This window comes from Globicephala melas, chromosome 15, assembly GCF_963455315.2.
Source record: "Globicephala melas chromosome 15, mGloMel1.2, whole genome shotgun sequence".
NCBI lineage: Eukaryota > Metazoa > Chordata > Mammalia > Artiodactyla > Delphinidae > Globicephala > Globicephala melas.
In genome coordinates this window covers 687,191-702,619 of record NC_083328.1, presented here as the reverse complement: position 1 = coordinate 702,619, position 15,429 = coordinate 687,191, and the positions used below count along the sequence as shown (strand labels likewise).

Here is a 15,429-nt window from a genome sequence, read left to right as displayed (position 1 = left end):
TCCCTGTGCTCTGCGGCTGCTTCCCACTAGCTATCTATTTTACATTTGGTAGTGTATATATGTCCATGCCTCTCTCCCACTTCGTCCAGCTTACCCTTCCCCTCCCCGTGTCCTCAAGTCCATTCTCTACATCGGCATCTTCATTCCTGTCCTGCCCCTAGGTTCTTCAGAACAATTTTTTTTTTAGATTTCATACCTATGTGTTAACATACAGTATTTGTTTTTCTTTTTCTGACTTACTTCACTCTGTATGACAGGCAGTATTGCACTTTTAACTTCAAACTCTGCTATATAGGAAAGGAATGAACTTTTGTATATTAATCGTACATCCTTCAACCTTGTTATAATTGCTTATTAGTTCCACGAAGGTTTTTTTGTCATTTTGGGGGGATTCCTGTAACCATCTGCAAACAAAGACAGTTTTATCTCCCCCTTCCCAGACCGTATGCCCTGTGTTTCCTTTTCCTGTCGTATTGCATTAGCTAGGGCTTCTAGTGTGATGCTGAACGGGACTTGTGAGGGGGGACGTTCTGTTCTTTCTGACCATGGTTCATCTGGGTTATATTCATTTATTCTGCGGTTCTTCACTCCTGACAGATAGGCCACCTGACCATGCTCACCTGGAAATCTGGATCTGCTCCTGGGCCCCATATGCCCCTAACAGAACCACAGAGCACTGGATTTGTAGGTCAGAGGACCTCCCACCACGCCTGTCTTATTGGCAACCCTGCCTGGATGTCCTGACTTAGGGACTCCTGAGCACGTGCTGGGTCTCTGACCTCCTGAAAACCCAGATCCTTAGTGGCTGTCCCCATTTGCCCCTAGGGCCACATTCCCACCTCCTTCCACCTCACCCCTGACTGATGGGAATCTTCATGTGCTCCTGGATGAAGGTTCCCATTGCCCATCAGTGCCTCTGTCTGCCCAGGGGATATTCACCAGCTGTCTCTTCAGAGGACCTCATCCACAGGGAAAGTCTTCACCAGGGACTCTGCGAAGCTGGTTACCTTCATGGAAAGAAGCCCTTGCCTTTTCCAGTTAAAAGGAAGGGGAAAGCGACTCGTTTTAGCAGCACGTAGGAGTCATTCCTCACTGCTTACTTAGGCCTCCTGTTTAGAGAGGTATTGGTGACGCAAGAATAATCCGTCTACTCATGCACATATTAATCCACAAGCACGGCCCTGCTCTGTGTTAGGCTCCACGCACAGCAAGGGGGATAATGGACAAATCATTCTTACTTTGCCACCAATGTAGCAGGAGTGAGCGTCTGCGTGAAGATGCAGTGCTTTGGAAATGCAGTATTTCTTTTTACATCTTTTCCCACTTCTTACCTTCAGAATAAATCTTTAAGTAGAACATTATCAAATTCTTCACAGAGGCAGGCTGCACAAAGCATCCTCATTGTCTGTCATAAATATAATATCTTTTAAAATCTCCAGCACAACTTACGGGCGTGTTTCCTCTCATAAATCTAGGCTGCCTGTCTCAGATCAAATTCCACTTCGCAAACAGTTTTACAGCTAAATCCTCCCACATAATTTGTAATAGTTTCTTTACGAAGGACACGAGGCTAACTGTGATCCTTTACTGACTTACGTAGCATTTACCATTTTCCTGTTTTTAGAATCCTTATCCCTTTCAAGTGGAATTCTAAAAATATCAGTTTAAGCCACCCACTAATTTCTAATCCTTGCCTGTATTCATATTGACAGATGAGCAGTTCATCTCCTGGCCTTTGTCCTTACTTGATTAGGCAATTCTAATCTTTTCCTGACAATTTGATTATTGACAATATGACCAGGTCTGACTGAGCACCGGGCAAGAAGGTATTCTTGCAGACGGGGGTCCTGAGACCAGCTTAGCTATAGAAAGCCCTTCAGGTAACTCCTCTATATTTTTTCCTCCCCTTTCCATTCTCTCCTTGGACAAGAAATCACAATTCCTATCCTAAGTGCTGGGTTAATATTTCAAAATGCAGATTAGTTTTCAATTCTCCATTGTTAGGACCCTTCATGATGCAGAGATGGGCATCCAGATTGTGTTATTGTCTTAAAAGCTCTAACAGCAGGTGGTCTGGGCAGACCACAGAAGCTCAGCCTCATCTGTGAACGGAGAGGGATTCTCTGGTGAGCGACGTTTCTGCCGAGGTGGTGGTGGATGCTGTGTGGCACGGTCCAGAGCCCTCAAGGTGGAGGATCGTTGCTCAGCTGCGTCGCTCTCCAAGGGAACTGCCCTGGGCTAAGCAGAACCTCCTCACCCATGCCTCCTCCTCCCGGAAGCCCACGTTGAATGACCAATTGCTGCAGAGGTGCGGTGGCCCAGCCCCTTTGCCTCACTTGGGACTCCTCTGAGGGGCATCCCAGCTCCAGAACTTCTCGTGTGCTCACTGCTGCACCCAAATTGTGCTTGGACTTCGCCCTCTGCCCTCCCCCACTTCCCTCATGTCCTTTTATAGGTGCTGTTCATGAGTGCATCTCTCAATCAGCCCCTACACACCACTCTCCACTTCGGAATCTGTGTCCAGGGAACCGCAGTTGGCACCAGAGTGATCCTGGGAAGTCGACTCTAAAATGGGCCTTTTGAGGCTTCCCTTGTGGCGCAGTGGTTGAGAGTCCGCCTGCCGATGCAGGGGACGCGAGTTCGTGCCCCGGTCCGGGAGGATCCCACGTGCCACGGAGCGGCTGGGCCCGTGAGCCATGGCCGCTGAGCCTGCGCGTCCGGAGCCTGTGCTCCGCAACGGGAGAGGCCACAACAGTGAGAGGCCTGCGTACTGCAAAAAAAATAAAAATAAAAATAAAATAAAATGGGCCTTTTGAACCAGGTCACCTGCCAGCTGGTGATGAGGACCCCTCACTGGAGGTCGTGGGTTGAACTCTGATCATCCCTGGCTTGTGCAGGGCAGCAGTTGTTAAAGTTCTTAATGCTGTCTGACTTCAAGGCTCACTGTAAAGCTACGGTAATCATGACAGCGTGGTATTAGCAAAAGATTAGACAAATAGGCCAGTGGAACAGCATAGAGAGCCCAGAATAGACTCACACAAATACAGTCAGCTGACCTCTGACACAGGAACGAGGGCAATTTAATGGTGGAAGAAGAGTTTTTACCACAAACAGTGCTGGAACCATTGGACATCCACAAACCAAAAGAAAAACATCTAGACATAGACTTTACACCTTTCACAAAAATGAACAAGCAAAATGGATCACAACTTAAAACCACATAACTGTAAAATGCAAAACTATAAACTTCTAGAATATAACATAGGAGAAAATCTAGGTGACCTTGGGTTTGGCGATGAAGTTTTATTTACTTTTATTTTTTTAATTTAACTATAGCTGATTTACAATATTGTGTCAGTTTCAGGTGTACAGCTTAAGATTCTTTTCCATTATGGTTTATTACAAGATACTGAGTGTAGTTCCCTGTGCTCTACAGTAGGTCCTTGTTGGTAATCTATTTTATATGTAGTGGTGTGTATCTGCTAATCCCAAGCTCCTAATTGATCCCTCCCCCTACCTTCCCCCTTTGGTAGCCATAAGTTTGTTTCCTATATCTGGGAGTCTGTTTCTTTTTACAAATAAGTTCATTTGTTTTTTTGTTTGTTTGTTTAGATTCCACATGTAAGTGATATCACATGGTATTTGTCTTTCTCTGTCTGACTTACTTCACTTAGTATGATAATCTCTAGGTCCATCCGTGTTGCTGCAAATGGCATTATTTCATTCTTTTTTATGGCTGAGTAGCATTCCATTGTATATATGTACCACATCTTCCTTATCCATTCATCTGTCCATGGACATTTAGGTTGCTTCCATGTCTTGGCTATAGTGAATAGTGCTGCTGTGAACATAGGGGTGCATGTATCTTTTCGTATTATGGTTTTCTCTGGGTATATGCCCAATAGTGGGATTGCTGGGTCGTATGGTAGTTCTGTTTTTAGTTTCTTAAGGAACCTCCATACTGTTCTCCATAGTGGCTGCACCAATTTACATTCCCACCAACAGTGTAGGGTTCCCTTTTCTCCACACCCTCTCCAGCATTTGTTGTTTATAGATTTTTTGATGATGACCATTCTGACCAGTGTGAGGTGATAGCTCATTATAGTTTTGATTTGCATTTCTCTAATAATTAGCGATATTGAGCATCTTTTCATGTGCCTGTTGGCCATGTGTACGTCTTCTTTGGAGAAATGTCTATTTAGGTCCTCTGCCCATTTTTTGATTGGGTTGTATTTTTTGTTTGTTTGTTTTGCAGTACGCAGGCCTCTCACTGTTGTGGCCTCTCCCGTTGCGGAGCACAGGCTCCGGACGCGCAGGCTCAGCGGCCATGGCTCACGGGCCCAGCCGCTCCGCGGCTTGTGGGATCTTCCCGGACCGGGGCACGAACCTGCGTCCCCTGCATTGACAGGCGGACTCTCAACCACTGCGCCACCAGGGAAGCCCCGATTGGGTTGTATTTTTATATTGAGTTGTATGAGCTGCCTGTATATTTTTTCAGTCACATCATTTGCAAATATTTTCTCCCAGTCCATAGTTTGTCTTTTCATTTTGTTTATGGATTCCTTTGCTGTGGAAAAGCTTATAGGTTTGATTAGGTCCCATTTGTTTATTTTTGCTTTTATTTCTTTTGCCTTGGGAGACTGATCTAAGAAACTATTTCTCTGATTTATGTCCAAGAATGTTTTGCCTGTGTTCTCTTTTACGAGCTTTTTGGTGTCATGTCTTATATTTAGGTCTTTAAGCCATTTTGAGTTTATTCTTGTGTATGGTGAGAGGGTGTGTTCTAATTCATTGATTTGCATGCGACTGTCCAACTTTCCAAACACCACTTGCTAAAGAGACTGTCTTTTCCCCATTGTATATTCTTGCCCCCTTTGTCGAAGATTAAATGCCTGTAGGTGTGTGGTTTTATTTCTGGGCTCTCTATTCGGTTCCGTTGATCTATGTATCTGTTTTTGTTGGCGATGACATTTAAATACAACACCAAAAACCTGATCTATGAAAGGAAATATTGATAAGTTGGACTTTATTAAAATTAAAATTGTCTGCTCTGTGAATAACATACTAAAGGAATGAAAAGACAAGCCACCGTCTGGGAGAAAATATTTAGAAAGCAAGTGTCTGATAAAGGACTTGCATCCAGATAGGCACGGACTCTTAAAGTGCAACAGGAAGACAACCAACCCAACTGAAAACCGGGTGGAAGATCCGAACAGACACCTCGGCAAGAAGATACACAGATGGCAAGGAAGCACGTGACGAGATGCTCCGCGTCATACGTCGTTAGGGAAATGCAAGTTAAAACAACAGTGAGACACCACTAGACACCCATTAGAACGGCTAAAATCCAAAACTCGGGCAACACCAAATGCTGTTGAGGAGAGGGAGCGACAGGAACTCCAGTCATTGCTGGTGGAAGACAGGGTGGTGGCTTCTTACAAAGCTGAACGTACTCCTACTGCACGATCCAGTAGTCACGTTCCTCAGCGCCCACCCAACTGAACCGGAAACGCGTGTCCGCGCAAACACCTGCACGTGAATGTTTACAGCAGCTTCAGTCATAATTGCGAAACCTGGAAGCAACCCAGATGTCCCTCAGCAGGAGACGGATGAACAAACTGTGGTCCATCCAGACAATGGAGTATTATTCAGCGCTAAAAAGAAATGAGCTGTCAGTGCCTGAAAAGACATCACGTGAAAGAAGCCAGTCTGCAAAGCCTGCAGACTACGTGATTCCAACTCTGTGACCTTGTGGAGAAGGCAGAGCTCTGGAGACAGTGAAAAGATCAGGGGTTTGAGGGGCAAGGATGCGCAGGTGGGCACAGCGCTTTTTAGGGCAGTGAACCTCTTCTGAATGATCATGTGATTGTGGATACAGGACATTATCCATTGGTCAAAACCCATAGAACCGGAAAACACAGAGAGAGAGCTTAAACATAAACTATGGACGTTAGTTAATAATAGTGTATCAATACTGATTCACCAATTGTTGCAAATCTACCTCACTAAGGCCAGATGGTGATAATCAGGGGGTTGTGCGGGAGGAGGGGAGGGTATGGGAGATCTCTAATCAGGGGGTTGTGCGGGAGGAGGGGAGGATATGGGAGATCTCTAATCAGGGGATTGTGCGGGAGGAGGGGAGGATATGGGAGATCTCTGCTCAAGTTTTCTGGGACCTGAACTGTGTTAGAAAATGAAATCTAGGGACTTCCCTGGTGGTCCAGCAGTTAAAACTCTGCACTCCTAATGCAGGGGGCCCAGGTTCGATCCCTGGTCAGGGAACTAGATCCCACATGCTACAACTAAAGATCCTGCATGCGGCAACTAAGACCCAGTACAGCCAAATAAATAAATAATTTTTTTTTTAAAAAAGAGAAGAAAACAGGGCTTCCCCGGTGGCGCAGTGGTTAAGAATCTGCCTGCCAATGCAGGGGACACGGGTTCGAGCCCTGATGCGGAAAGATCCCACATGCCGCGAAGCAACTAGGCCCATGCGCCACAACTACTGAGCCACAACTACTGAGCCTGCGCTCTAGAGCCCGTGAGCCACAGCTACTGAAGCCTGCACGCCTAGAGCCTGTGCTCCATAACAAGAGAAGCCACCGCAATGAGAAGCCCACGCACTGCAACAAAGAGTAGCCCCCGCTCATCACAACTAGAGAAAGCCCACGCGCAGCAACGAAGACCCAACACAGCCAAAAATAAAATAAATAATAAAAATAAATAAAAATTTTTTAAAAAGAAGAAAATGAAATCTATTAATTAAAAAAGCAACTTTTAACAGTGGTAAAGTGGGAAGGGACACAGGTAGAAGGGATTACACCAGCTGGTGCGATGTCTCGGGCATCTGGGAGGCATGGGGGAGGGGTCAGTGCAGGGACGCGGGCTCTGGTGGCTGCTGCTGGGTATTCCCGGTGGGGGAAGATAAGGAAAGGATTAGGCTGGCTAATCACCAACTTAGGTGACGTGTGAACCCCCCGGGCTTCTCTGGCAGCCCAGAGAGACCCCACATGTTGCAGGAAGAACTGAGTCAGGCCCAGGACTTAATGATAAGGACAGCAAAGCTCCAGAGAAGTCTGCCTTCTCAGCCCCAGCTGGTCTCCTCTGCCAAAGTCAGGACCACGACTGGAAGGAGTGAGACCCTGAGACTTGGGATGGGAACAGCTAGGGTGAGGCACCAAAATCTTCCAACCCCAGGCCCCTCTGAACGCTCTGGGCTTGCATGTGTGGTCCATTCCCCCCTGCTGAAGGCTAGCAGTCCTCACCTTCCCTCCTGGCCACCAAGCTGAGAAGCAAATCACTGTATGACCCAGCCAGGGAAGTGCTGGGCCTGGCAAAGAAGAAAGAACTCATGTCCCGAAGGAGCCGTAAGACCCAGCCAAGAGCTGCCATCAGGATGTGCTGGATCAAGGGGCAGAATATCATTTGGGGCAAGGGAGGGTTTATCAACATGGAAACGCCTGCCAGCTCGCAGGATTCAACAGCTGGGGCGACAGTGCTGATTTGCTCCTAGGATGGTTTTTGGAAGTTTGGAAAAGGCAGTGACCCACACTGATGGAAACATACATGTCGTAACTACTGTGGCAATGGTGGAGGAAGGAATCAGAAAACTCAGAGAAGTGGATACGCCTACGTGGCCCCCTTAATACTTGGAGATTGAAAATCTCATCATGCCAGTGGGTCATCTGGTCTCAGCCAGTAGTCGTTTCCCCAAATACATAACTGTAGGTGCAGACCTGGTAACTGGAAGAGCCCTAACTCTGGTTCCTTGGCATGTGTGGAACTGTCATAGGACAAAGAGCCCAGGAGATGCCCTTGACACTGTAGCACCCTTGCCAAGATAGTACATCCAAATAATGATGCATTCCTGCGAGACTGCAGAGGTGAGTGCCGTCCTTCAAGATTTAAAGGATAAAGGGGGTGGTTAGCAGTCCTCATTGTGTGCCCATTTAAATAATTATTCTGGGACTTCCCTGCTGGTGCAGTGGTTAAGAATCCGCCTGCCAATGCAGGGGTCATGGGTTTGAGCCCTGGTCTGAGAAGATCCCACATGCCGCAGGGCAGCTAAGCCCATGCGCCACAACTACTGAGACTGCACTCGAGAGCCTGCGAGCCACAACTACTGAGCCTGTGCGCCTAGGGCCCGTGCTCCGTGACAAGAGAAGCCACCATAATGAGAAGCCCGCGCACTGCACAGAAGAGTAGCCCCCGCTCGCTGCAACTAGAGAAAGCCTGAACACAGCAACGAAGACCCAACGCAGCCCAAAATTAACGAATTAAAAATAATTATTCTGGCCCTACGAAAAGGAAATCAATGGTGAAAGCTGGCAGTGGTGTACAGCAAACCTAACTCAGGAGACGCCCCCAATACAGCTTTGTAACAGACGTGTCTTTGCTGGAGAAGAGTCACTCAGTCTCGGTGCGTGACTTCAGCCATCGCGCCGGTGAATGCGTTCTCCTCCATCCCTGTCTGCAGGGAGGGTCACACGTGGTCCACACTCGCGTGGTGAGGACAGCAGCCTTGCATCTGAAGTGTGGCACCAGGGCGGTGCTAACTCTCCCATCTTTATAAAGGAGGCCAAGGGGATCTGGGCCAGCAGGACCCTCTGCAGACCATCCCACTGGTCCACTGTATCAAAGGCATCGTGTGACCAGGGCCAGATAAGCAAGAAGTGGCAAGTGTGCTGGAGGCCTTGCCAAGACCCCTGCTCTGCAGAGGGTGGGCGAGAAGCCCTGTGACAATTCAGAGGGTCAGAAGAGCAGGGAGATTTTCAGACCTCTCTTAGTCTAGAGCATGTTGGAAAGGCCTTCCAAAGTCAGGTCTTGCACCTGGTTCCAGAGGGAGCATATTTTGTGCTCCTTCCCGTATTGGGGTGACACCGAATGTTGCCAGCTTTGAGCGCCCAGAGCAGCAAAGGGCTGCAGCAGCCCTGCCACTGGAGCCGCACAACCTGGCGGAGCCTAGAGCGCTGGGTATCTGGGGTCAGAAAGGACATCGTCTGGAATTCATGACTCGCCCGATAGGAGAATCACAGTGCAGACTCCCAGGGTTCTGCAGCGAGGCTGGTCGCGCCCCTGCTTCCACGTCACCTGCAGCAGAGACCCCCGCCAACAGCCCTGACAGAGAGGGGACTTCCCACCAGGGACACACAGCGCCTGCAGCCAGAGCTTCCCTCACGGGATGGATTCTGTGGGACCCAACAAGTCAGAAGTCAGAGGGCCCAGCAGTGGTCCTTTCCAGGGTGGGGGGTCCGCATGGGACAGGCTCCCGCAGGCTCCAGCGGCCGTGCCTCTTCCCCAGCCCCCACCTGGGGTCACGTGAAGGACCTCTGTGACCAGCTGATGGAGGATGAAAAGGCTACCCCTTGGTCCACGGACCGGCCACTCAGTACCAGGTGCAAGTGAACGTGGGTGGCTGCCACACTCCAGTCCTCACAGGCGGCCTGGAAAGGTGAGGGGATCTCCCCGTGGACAGTCTCAGGCAGCAGAGCTGGGCATCCAGGTGGCGGGTGGGTGTCAGTGGCGTGGTCCGGTCAGGGTCCCGGCAGGACAGACTGGAGGCTCAGGTCAAGGTCTGAGAAGAGGCACGTGGGCGGACCGCTGGAGGGGTCACAGACACAGGTCACGCGTGGTCCCCCGTGGACGGCATCCCCCACAGAGGAGGCCTGACAGCCAGGAGCAGAGCGGCTTGGCCGGCAGGTAGCCCGCGGACAGAGCGCGTGGAACAGGGTGGAAGGCTCGCGGCCCCCAGCGCGGGCTCCCTCTGCACGGCTGCTCCCCGTGGAGCCCCGACACCACGCCTCCTGCAAGAGGCCGCCCGCTCATCTCTGGGAGGGGGTGGGCATGTGTTCCTGGGGGTCTCACCTTTCCTGTGGTAGAGCCTCGGTGCCACTGCTCAAGGGGTTGCAGGCGTTTGAGCCACTGACACAGGAACCCCATAGCACCTAAGAGGAGGGGCCCGTGGCCACCAAGGCACCGCAGGACACATGGGTCCTGTCGCGAGGCTCATTTCCCTGAAGCCCCTGCCCTGACAGTGGCGGAACGGCCTGGTAAGTTACCACTACAACTAGTGTCTGTTTTGTAGTTTCAGCTGCTGGCACAGAAGGACGCGGGAGCGCTTTCCAAAGAACCGCCCAGGGGTTGCCGGTGCTGCTGGGGCCTTGGTGGGGGGCTGGCAGGGGCTGCTGCCCAGCGGGCTCGCACCTGCTTCCACTGCCCCCCTCCTGAGCACACGCTTTCACCCATCCCCCGCTGCTTCTTCCCCTCAGGCAGAATTCTCTAGATGGAATCCCAGTGTCATGAAATGGCCAGATCAAAGCGGTTCAGCTTGGCATGGGCTTGGCTGTCAGCAACAGAGAGCCAGGACGATCCCTGATCTCAAAGGAGCAAAGTCTGTGTAAGTAACACTGGGGGTGAACCTGAGTCCCTCTGGGGAGAACGTTGAGGGTCAGGACCTTCCTTCAGATCTCAGACCCATGAAGACTATTTCCCTCCAAGACTGTGACACCCAGGGCCGACGGGCACCACCGGCAGTGGCCACTGACCGCTGGCATCGCTGGGATCTGCTCCAGGAGTCTTGCATGCTCTTGGAGGGTCCACATGCTCTCCCTCTGTTCACGCTGCGTCCACAATAGTGACCCTTCCTTCCCTGCACCTTTGTCAAAGTCCTACATCCCTCCCCAAGGTCCACCTCATCCCACCACCTCCCAAGGCAGCTCCCTGGATGGCTCCAGCCAGGGACGTGCTCCCCTAGACGTGACATCCTGGGCACTGGTCTCTGTCATGCATCCTCTCTGCACCAGGAGCTGCTTTGGGTTGGACTGTCTTTTTTTTTTCTTTTTTTAAATGTACATGTTTTCACTCTCCATGAAGCTCACAAGCTCAAATCTTATGCTTTTCCCCACCTCCGACAGCACCCACCAAAGTATGTTGCATGAGCAGGTCTTCAGCAGACCCCTGGCTGGGGTGGCCTGAATGTCCCAGCTAGGTTAAAGGGTAATGTACAGCCCTCCCTTAGGTGTGGCAACCGGAACAAATGACAACCCTCCTCTTCCTCCAGGCTGCACTGGAGATCGGGTCTCTCTCAATTTCAGGCTAATATTTGTGGAAAAAAGTAACAATACTGCAGTCCTAGCCAATATGCATAGATTAAAATAATGAAAAAATCTAGCAGCCAGCCAGCCAGAGTTATTCCACAGAAACTTCGCCGCTGCCTTCAGAATGGAGCTGCCAGGGCTCAGGCAGCTTTAATATTTAATGCAGTGATTTGGGGGTATCAGAGGGGCCAGGCCCGGAAGGGAATGGTGCATTACTGGGAAACCAGGCTGGTTATTACGCATTCAGAACCCACTCAGGACCCAACACAGAGGTGAAGACAAAAGGATGCCTTTGTGTCATTGCTCTTGGTCCTGGGCCTTACCCTGTGTGCTCGTGGGCTTCAGACCGGGAATCCTGAGGCAGGGGCTTGTAGGGGCTCAGACTGGAACGGCGTTTAAACATCAAGAACAACACTGTTGATGTGGAAATACCATCAGTGATATAAGGTGAATATTGAAACTGTCAATGAAAACAATTAATCAGTAGTTGATTTAAGAAATAGAAAATTCTGGGAATTCCCTGGGGATCCAGTGTTCAGGACTCGGTGCCCTCACTGCCATGGCTCTGGGTTCAATCCTTGATCAGGGAACTAAGATCCTGCAGCGTGGCAAAAAAAAAAAAAAAAAAGGAGAGAGAGAGGGAGAGAATGGTATCTCCTAAGGAGGTCTGGTTACTGCAGATGCACAATACTCACTAAAGGGGAGGGAGGAGGCCCAAACGGGCAAAGGAAACCTTTTAATTTCTATTGTCTTGCGTAAAATATGATTTTGTTTCATTAATTCCCCCATCTATCACTAATCTTTCGATATAAAGCACAGGTGAGCAAATGTTTGGTACCTCGATGCTACGGTGCTTGTTTACCTGCCCTGGGTCCGTCATGTCCCTGATGTCAGACCTTAATAGTCCAGTTCTTTCTTTCCTTTTAAGGGTCTGTGCTAGTAAGATGTCTGGCAGGGACTAATGGTCAATTCCAAGTTGTCCAGTAGGATTCATGCCAATTTTATCTTGGATGTACATGGTACATGTTCATTAATTTATAGAGAACTAGAGATGTGATCCAACTTGACAGTAGGAGTAATGATGTCATCAGTAAAGGTTCAAGCCAAGATTCTCCTAAACCAAACCATTTTCCTAGTATTTTTCCTAAACTGGGAAGAGCATCATTCAGAGCAGAAATCTGATTCTTCACGTGTCTTAAGATGAGTTAACAAATACTGCAGCCAAATGGTTACCATTGGAAAATTCATAGAAAGCAGTGTGCACACATTAAAGGCAGACTGACAGGGGCTGTTTCCAAGGCTATTTGTGGGTGACCTTGAGCCCAAGGGAAACCAATCGTGCATCTTCCTAAGCAACCTGGGTAAAGCCAAGACCATTAACTTGTTCCGTAGGTCAACTGGGTCCCGTTAAGTGTCATCCAATATTCAACATCTAGTGAAAGAGTATTTACGGCCAAGTTCAGAACGGGTGTCATTAAATTGGCCAGGTAAGAGGGTCTCACATAGTGATATTGGTGGTAATGTTAGCTTGCATGGTGCTAGAGTTTCTTTCTCTTAAAATAAAATTTCAGGGCTTCCCTGGTGGCGCAGCGGTTGAGGGTCCGCCTGCCGATGCAGGGGACACGGGTTCGTGCCCCGGTCCGGGAGGATCCCACGTGCCGCGGGGCCGCTGGGCCCGTGAGCCATGGCCGCTGAGCCTGTGCGTCTGGAGCCTGTGCTCTGCAACGGGAGAGGCCACAACAGTGAGAGGCCTGCGTACCGCAAAAAGAAATAAAATATAAAATAAAATTTCATCCAATTAGAGCCTTGGGGAGGAGAAACCCACCAAGGCAACCTGGGAGTACTGGGCATAGGTAATTGGCCACAAACCCAGCAATCGGATTGATTTGTTGAAACTTGCAGATGATTGAGGCCAAGGAAGAAATACATTTGGTTCATAAGGGAGAGGTGTGAGCCGTTGTCAAAGTAAGTAGCATAAAGGCCTGGTCCAGCATCTCGGGTCAGCTGTCTATTCAGATGTCGTCTTCTTCTTGTCCTGGTCTGGCAGTGCTGGTCTTAGTTGAAGTCAGATGTCAGAAACAGGAATTGGAGTTCATTCAGGAGAGACCTGATATGGTACTTTCCAGCATGGCTGTAAAGAGGCCTTTATCTGATGTCTTTTTCCAGTATAAATAATCTCCTGGTTGTCAGTCATGGGGCATCTGATCTTCATCCAAAGACAGATTACTGTGATCAGCTTCAGAAACAAACTTAAAGTGGATTTTAATAATTCAATCAAATTTTACAATGATATAACACGACAGCAAGGAGCTATCTGGGAAAGTAAGTCCCAGGCAGTAAATACAGACCTCAATGAACAAAACTAGGATTTAATAGCCACTGAAACATAATCTTTTTCTCTTTAAAATTACCCTCATTTCTACCAAATATAGCCATATTAAGACTAATTTGTTTCCAAAATAAGTCTGGTTAATTGACCACATAGGCTCTTTTAAATTGGCTGTGCTGGAACTTTTCATAAGAAATCTCAGACTGAACTTTTAAAAGGTCTCTCAAGTCCAGAAAAGCCACACCAAGGGCTTCTCGCAGATTCCACCTGTGACATCTATAGATTTGGGTGAATTCCTCTCTTTTTGATGTCCCCAAATTGCCTTGAGATTCCTGTACCTATTAGGAGGTGGCCTTCCTTATTTGCCTGATAAAACTGCTGGGAATCTAAGAGTTTCCAGTTTCTGGAGGGATCAGGTAAACAGAAAAGATCAATGTTTCAATTCTACTTACAAAGGTACAATTCACCAAATTGCTGTAGGTCATAATTATCTTGAGGGGAAGGGTTTCCTTATATCTGGAAAACACAGATTAAAACCCAGTAATATTTCAGACAAAACCCAAAAAGTTATAAACATATTCATCAGTTTGATCAGTCCTACGTGACTAATCCTTGATTTTAATCTTCTGTTGACAGTTTTATGAAGCCATCAGGTTTTCCATTAGAATTCTTTAATATTACCCAGTTCAGCAGTATGATCTGAAAGTTATCATAAACTTGTACTTGTCAAAAAGTCCTTTCGGGCTTCCCTGGTGGCGCAGTGGTTGAGAGTCTGCCTGCCGATGCAGGGGACACGGGTTCGTGCCCCGGTCCGGGAAGATTCCACATGCCGCGGAGTGGCTGGGCCCGTGAGCCATGGCCGCTGAGCCTGCGTGTCCGGAGCCTGTGCTCCGCAATGGGAGAGGCCACAACAGTGAGAGGCCCGCGTACAGCAAAAAAAAAAAAAAAAAATCCTTTCTATGAATCTTTTTGAAGGTGAAACTTTTTTTTTTCCTGCAAAAGCATCAGAGTACAATAATTGCCTGTAATTGTGATCAAGATGTTTTTAGCTGCAGTTACAAAAGTTGCGGAATGTTGAAGTTTCGGGTTGACCTATACAGTTCACAAGGTGCTCCCATGTCTCCCCCCAGTAGTTACGAGGGGAAATACAGTCTCACTTCCCACCAAGTAGAAACGGCAGCTGCCCTTCCCGCTCGGCTCCAGGATACAGTGACTGGGTGCTTTTCAACAGGCAGGCTTGCAAAAGAAACAAGTTTTATTATCTGCAGACAGAGGCAGCTTCGTTTTCAACTTTTCACACTGAAATCATTTCAGATTGCCAGGATGTTGTTCAGACAGCTCGGAGGATCCCGAATCCCGCCCCGCGACAGCTTCCCCAGTGTCAACATTTCTGAAAACTAGGAGGTGAGCGTTGGTAACGCTGCTAACAGAACTGCAGGTCCCGTCTGGGCTTCCCACTTGTCCGCTCGTGCACGGCGGCCCAAGACTCCCCTGCCTGTCTTCCACGGGCAGCAGGCAGAGGAGGCACACACAGCCCACATCAAGGTCTGCAGGGCCTGGGACTGGGCCCAAGCCTCCGCTTGGTGGGAAGAGGAGAAGTTTGATCTACTCCCATCACATGAGTGACCACCGGATGGAAAGGATGTGATCCCTGAGCAGCAGGTCGTTCAGTCAATGGACGACTGGCTCTGAAAGGAGGTTTGAGAAGTCCTTACAAGGGTGAGTGTTTTGACCCCGCTCTCAACGCTCTATCGTTCTTCTCTCTTCTAACATTGTATCGGCATTTCCGCTCATATACAGAATGTACTAGGCAGCCCCTCACCCCTTACTGTTGGGGACTCAATAGGCACCGAACAAAGGCTTCTGCGGGCTCGTCTTTCCTGACAATACTTGGAGGATATTGGAACTGAAGCCCTTGCACCGGTTTATTATCGAATAGTGGAGTAGGCAAGAATCATGTGACCCAGATTCCGGGATAAAAGGGGTCCCATAAGCTGGATAACA

The 15,429-nt window shown here is 48.9% G+C and overlaps 1 non-coding gene across 1 annotated transcript; it reads left to right on the top strand.

The window, feature by feature from the left end:
• Positions 1 to 6,209: 6,209 nt before the first annotated feature.
• Positions 6,210 to 6,282, top strand: TRNAR-CCU (transfer RNA arginine (anticodon CCU)). Its single transcript has one exon. It is a non-coding gene; the product is annotated as a tRNA-Arg (tRNA).
• The last annotated feature ends 9,147 nt before the right edge of the window (positions 6,283 to 15,429 follow it).